Source organism: Crinia signifera, chromosome 2 (assembly GCF_055691185.1).
Source record: "Crinia signifera chromosome 2, ASM5569118v1, whole genome shotgun sequence".
In the NCBI taxonomy this organism is placed as follows: domain Eukaryota; kingdom Metazoa; phylum Chordata; class Amphibia; order Anura; family Myobatrachidae; genus Crinia; species Crinia signifera.
In genome coordinates this window covers 1100122-1107016 of record NC_139218.1, presented here as the reverse complement: position 1 = coordinate 1107016, position 6895 = coordinate 1100122, and the positions used below count along the sequence as shown (strand labels likewise).

General features: G+C 41.3%; 1 pseudogene; it reads right to left on the bottom strand.

The window, feature by feature from the left end:
• Positions 1-6216: 6216 nt before the first annotated feature.
• Positions 6217-6335, bottom strand: LOC146060805 (5S ribosomal RNA; annotated as a pseudogene).
• Positions 6336-6895: the final 560 nt, after the last annotated feature.

Sequence of the window (6895 nt, the reverse complement as noted above, 5' to 3'; positions counted from 1 at the left end):
TGTACATATTTGCATTAAAGTACATTATTGCATCTTAGCTCTATAGCAGCCTAGTGGTCCAGGGTATGACTAGATAGCTTTAATAAAGTTGTCCCTTAGCCGGCCTGGAGTCAGTATGTTAAACCAGGAAATCAATACATACGGAGCCCCAGCCCTGTAACAAGCATAATGCATAATGCAAGATATGTTTTCAATATTTACACATATTTATATTAAAGTACATTATTGCATATTAACTGTATGATAAACTGATACTTCAAGGTATGCCTGGATGATTTTAATACTGTTGTACTGTCAAAAAGCAGCGCTGTATTGGCTATAAAATCTATGAACTATTCATCATTCTAATTATAAGTCTGAGTAAACAGAGCAGATGAGTGGTAAAAATGAATAAAAAATTATACTGGTGATAGGGATCAGATCGAATGTTTCTGATCTGGTGATCATCACCTAATAATGGTGATGATAAGTGAATATTACATGATGAATTGTGATAATTATAAATTAAAATTATGATAAAATAAGTGTATAATTTGGAAGTGTTATACTGTGATGTGGCAAGTGCTGTCGGGTTATAGAAAATTTAGAATGATGGGGAAAAGGAAAGGGAATCTGAGTGACAAACTTCAAAACAAAACCATGTGAAAAATGTGCAATTAAATAAAACAGGTGCCAGGGGGGGGGGGGGGGGGGGAAAGGGGGGGTTGGGGTGTCTTGGTGTAAGGATATTTTGTTATGTTTTATGATCTAAGTGATCATAGGTGTATATAGTGACATTGCATTGGTTCATTATTTTGATTATCTTGAACCTATTTTGAACCTATTATTACAATTTCATGATCTGAATAGTCATTAATATGTATAGTGTAACTTCATTATCAGCATGAAGTACTAATATCATCCTGAGTAAGCCAGGTGTAGATGGACGATAATTAGTCATCCATATCATTCTCATGGTTCATAGAGTTGGAATTTCTAGGCATCAATACCTGGCATACCGTAGCATCGACCTGACTTGAATACAGTGAAGGGACCCTTGCAATGGATTGTCCTTATGGGAATAGATCTTGAGTGGCATATTATATAATTGTTTTGTCACTTTCTCTCTTTCTTCTCCTCTCCTGTAGGTATTCTGGCATCCAGAGGACTCCCCGAAAAGGTTGGTAAGTATATTGGTAAATTATAATCATCATTGCGGGGGAAAAGGGAGCTTGATTCGTGGGGAGATTGTGATACCATAACATTTTAACAATTGTAATCATAGTTGTATGTGGAGGAATAATTGTGCCACAGCATTTGACGAGTGTTATAGTGGTTAAATATTCCGTATTTCCTCGAAACTAATTAGATGTTATGGTCATACATATATTCTAGAATTCTGGGAAAAATTCTTCCACATTTAAAACATGACATGGACATGAAGAAGGGAGGAGAAGGTGGTGGAGGTGTATTGTCTCAGTACATATAGCTGAAAGTTTCGTACTAAAGAAAAAATGTATGGCTGAAGGTTTCATATTAAAGAAAAGATGTATAGCTGTTCGCCTCATTCAGTCCCTTCGGGAAAAGACTGTCCAAAAGAAAAATCATTTTGGTTTCAAATTGTAGGAGTTGTCTATCTAAGTCTCCGCCTCGTATACCCAGTTTGATATGTCTCATTCCAAAAGCTCTGAGACCGTTGGGATCTCCATTGTGCATTCGTAGGAAATGCCTGGCCACAGAGGTGATGTTCTTAAATTTTTGAGAATCCGTGCGGGCATTTCTTATGCTGCCTACATGCTCCAAGATGCGAGTCTTAAGGGGCCTTGATGTTTTGCCTATGTAAATCTTCCCACATGGGCACTCTAGATGATATACGGTGCCCACAGTGGTACATGTTATAAGGCTTTGGATCTTCCAGATTTTTGAGTTTTTATCCACAAAATCTTCTTTGGGAATCATATACTTACAAGCCTTACAATGGCCACAGCTCTTGGAGCCTTTTCTGTTAGATCTGGATTCACATATCTTAGACAAGTGGCTCTGGACCAGGTGATCCTTAATGTTACGTGATCTCCTCCAACATGTTTGTATCTTTGGTGGTAAAATGGTGTTGAGATCTTTATCCACTTTTAAGACATCCCAATGTTTTTGGAGAATCTGATTGATCTCTTTCCAGTGCACATTGAAAGTTCCTATGAATCGAATGGAGTCTGAATTATTCTTCTTTCTTGGTTTTAGAAGGGTTTCGCGGGAAAAGGTTTCCACTTGTTTGGTTGCCTTTTTAATTAATCGCTTACTATAACCTCTTCTTCTAAACCGGTCTTGTAGTTCTCTTTCTCGCATTTGGAATGTTTCTGGGTCAGAGACGTTTCGTTTGATCCTCATTAGTTCCCCTTTCGGGATAGCTCTAATGGTCGAGGGTAGGTGAGAACTTTCGGAGTGGAGGATGCTGTTGGTAGCGGTTTTCTTACGATAAAGATCAGTGGAGATGACACCTTCTTCATTGATCCGAATTTTTAGATCTAAGAAGCTGATCTCTCTTTGATTCATCTCTGATGTCAACTTAAGGTTTAGTTGATTGTTGTTAAGGATGGCTAGGAATTCCTTCAGGTGTCCCAAATCACCCTCCCATAGGAAGAGGACATCATCTATGTACCTGAAGTACATAAGGATGTTTTCAGTGTACTTTTCCATAGCCTCTTGAAAAACCACTTCCTTCTCCCACCACCCCAGGTAGAGGTTGGCATAGGTGGGGGCACATGCAGTCCCCATTGCCGTCCCTCTAACCTGGAGGTAGTGGGATTCTTGGCACACAAAGAAATTACGGGTAAGTATGAAGTTCAGCAACTCCAAGATGAATTCATTAAAATCAGAACGGGTTCCCATGTTGAGAAAATATCGAGCCGCCTGTACACCCAGCTCATGGTTGATGCTGGTGTACAGGCTCTCTACATCACAGGAGACCAGCCAGACTCCGGGGTTGACTGAGATGTTCTGCAGTCTGTTTAATACGTCTGTCGTATCTTTGACATAAGACGGTAATGCAAGTACGTGTTGTCTGAGATGTTGGTCAACGTAGATGCTAGCCTTTTCTGTCAGGCTCCCCATACCTGACAGAATCGGTCTTCCCGGGGGTTTCTTATCATTTTTATGTATTTTGGGGAGTAAATACAGGGTGGGGGTCTTAGGTTTTTCCATTTTGAGGAATTCGAAGTCGTTTTTTGAAATAATATTGTTAGAGTAGGCCGTTTGTACGATCTTGTTGTACTGAGAGGTAAAAAGGTTACTTGGATTAAAAATCAGTCGTTTATAACAGGTGGTATCATTCACATGGTTGTCTAGTTCTTCCAAGTACATAGGTCTGGGCCAAAGGACTATGTTGCCTCCTTTATCTGATGCTTTTACAATTACATCATCCCATTTGGCTATCTCAGACAGTGCCAACCTTTCCTGTTTGCTGATATTATCCCTTAATCCTTTCTTCCTCCTCATGAGGTCATCCAGGTCTTGGGATACCATTTCTTGATAGATCTGTACAGCTGGACATATTTGGCTATCAGGAAAAAAGGTGGATTTCTTTTTTATCCTGTTGTTATTTGGGATTGAGGTGAGAGGTATCTCTTGTTCAATTTCATTTTCGAGGTCTTCCAGAATTTGTACAGCTATGTGGTCTTCTGCATCAAGGGACACTGGGTCATTGGCTTGTGTTCCGCCATTGGCCCCTGAGGTGGATTTCTTGCAGAAGAATTTTCTTAATAGAATTTTTCGTGTGAATAGCTGAAGGTCCTTTTCGACTTCAAAACGGTTGAAGTCTGATGCAGGGGAAAAGGAGAGACCCTTACTCAGGATAGTTTCCTGGTCTTTGGTAAGTATTCTATCCGTGAGATTGATAATGCGTAAGGAATCTACCTCCTTCTCCCTTGTTGTTTCTATTGCTTTATCTAATTCTGGTACCTCCTCCTCTCCCTCGGCTCCCCTTTCCAGTCTAAGGCCTCTCTTTTTCGTCTTCGACCTCCTCTTCCCCCTCCTGATCTTTCTCCATGATCTTGTCTGGCCTGATTTTGACCTAAAAAAACCCTCCTGTGATCCCACTGGGAAGATTGATTGTCCGATATGTCCCCGTCTGATGTTTCAATCTCTGAGCTACTGAAATTCGGTGTGCTGGTGTTACCTCTGACTTGGCGTGGTTTGGTATTCCACCTAAACACTTGATTCAGGGAATAATCAGTCTTATCCCTTTGAAATTTCCTCCGTTTTCTTTCAATAATTTCTTGCTCGAAAGTCTCAATTTCTTTACGATATTTATCATATCTTTTCAGAAAGGCCTCATTACTCTCAAAGTTTTTGAGCTTTTCCCCTAATTGGGTAATCTCTTGATTTAGTTGTGACAATACTAAATCATCATGTTTCATGAGGATCTTTATCAATTCTTTTGAACAATTAGATAGCACCATCTCCCATTCTTTTTTCAAGTCTCCGTTAGCTAATTCAAAGGCAGGAAAAACTTTAGGTCTAAGACCCCTGGGTATAAGATGATTTTTAAGGTAACTATCGAAAGTACTCCTATTCCAGGAGGTCTTACTCTGCCTCATGAGAGCTGTTTTGAGAGCGAACAAGTCGTCGGACCATCCTCCTGAGGAGGTGTCCGTTATGTCTTCATTGTTCGAAAATAAAGAATCAATATCGTTCTTCAATTTATCTCTTCTTTCTGCCAAGTCTCTAGTAAGACTAAATTGAGACATAGTAAGGTTGTGATACCTGATTAATATTGGTACTGGATGTTATATGTAGTGCTGTATGCACAGATGTAGGATTACACGTTATATGTAGTGCTGTGTGCACAGATTTAGGATTACATGTTATATGTCGTGCTGTATGCACAGATGTAGAATTGCACGTTATATGTAGTGCTGTATGCACAGTTGTAGGATTACATGTTAGCTGTATACATGTTTAAGATGTATTCAAATATAAGTAATTCCGTTATGGAAATATTGAGTTTGAGTTGGCGAGAAGACATCCAAGATGAGATGGCAGTGTGTGCAGGAGCTAATCATGAGGGAGCCTGCACACGGGTAGGCGGGCCACGGCGGGGATCATAATACACAGCCAAGGCCGTGTTTATTTTACTTCGAAAAAAATAACAACTGCTTGACTCGGGGGTACATGTGATACGGCGTACAATGCCTGGACCATGCTGCTGGAGAGGCAGAGACTACGCAGCGCAGGGAGTGCTTTTGTGAGTCTCCTGCAAGCCGCGACTGCCTGTCAGACCCAGCGCTCCCCACAGACTCCGTTGGGGCTGGTGGGTGCTTAACATTTTCTGTGGGTGCTCAGGCCCCGGAGCACCCACGGAATCGGCACCTATGCTCCCATTTCTCCATAGAGGACCTTGAAGAGCGTGCACGTGCCCAGCTCAGACACTTAGTGGGAAATTTACTTAAGGAAATTTGTAAAAAATAGGTGTATTTGTATCCAGAAATACACTTATTTTTGACATTTACGATCCCAAAAATACGGCAATTCGTATTCGTACTGATAGCACATCAATACGACTACGAATTGCCGTGATGTGCTATCAATACGAATACGAATTGCCGTATTTTAGGGATATTGCGTGAACAAGGGTGTGTAGATCCGCACAGACTGGACAGATAATTTTATTTTGATATATAACCAACTTATAGAAACTACTTAAAAATTTTTTTTGTAGTTATGGGGTTGGCGGTGCGCCCTGCGTTTAGATTCAATGCTAATACACTGGGGTTTTGGTCAGGAAAGAGCTGACAAAGACAGAAAAAAACGCTTTTTGGGCGCACTCCTTTTTAAATTTGACTAGATTAAGTGATTATTTTAAAACATAGCTTTTATTAGAGACTTTTATTAAAATAGATGGCACATTAAGAAAAATTTATTATTTAGGATTTGTTTGGTATGTAGTGTGATCCTTAAACTATAATTGTTTAAGGGCTAAAAATTATTATATCACACGTTAGTTTATCATTTATGCACTGTATTCTCAAAGGTACGATTACCAGTGATCATAGGCAGAAAAATGATTCAGTTCCCCTTAGGAAATAACAATTTTGTGCTGGTATTGCACAGTAGGTATGCCACAATGGTTACCATACAAAAAGGCCTCGGACATAAATGGTCTCCAAAAAGAAACTCAATCTGGCAGTCATATATACAGCAGTTGGATTGAAGTAGCGATTCACCTCCCTTGTATTTATATTTATATTGCCACACCTGGTCTTCCCCAGGGGTCTCCCACCTAGGTACTGTCCTGGCCCTCCACTGCTTGGCTTCCAAGTTCGGAGAGGGTTTGGGCAATCCAGCGGGGTATGGTGGCAATATATCTGGGTTAATTCGGTGTACTTCAATCTATTGAGGCTGTTGGACTGCAGATAGAGATGGCGCAGCCGGCTCGACCAATGGGTTTGAGAGAGGCAGACTAAATAAGCAGAAATACTCGAAGTCACAAGTAAAATATATATATAAATGTCAGTGTTTCGGTATTAAGGCGAACTATGAATAGGAGAGCCAAGGTATATAACTATATATAAATTATGCGTTAAATACGGGGCGTGGCCAAGACCGGCATGGAGTGAGAAGCAACTCGCCTGAGCTCTCCCTCCACGATCCTGAGAACCCATCCTGAAGGGACCCTGCCCGGGGTATAACAAGATACATTTGCAGCGGAGCATCCCCCCGAATTGCGGCACCCACTCCGGTGCTCCTGCGTGACCTGAAGCCCGAGTATCGCAAAATACTTTCCCTGAGCGCGTGAGCTGGGATCTCACGGCGCCGCCATCTTGCGACTGGCAGCGGGACCGTGCATGAGAGCCGCCCTGCTCGCCGGCGCACCAGAGACGCCCGCTGCAGCCGGAGACCAGGAGACCAGGTACTGCCGCTC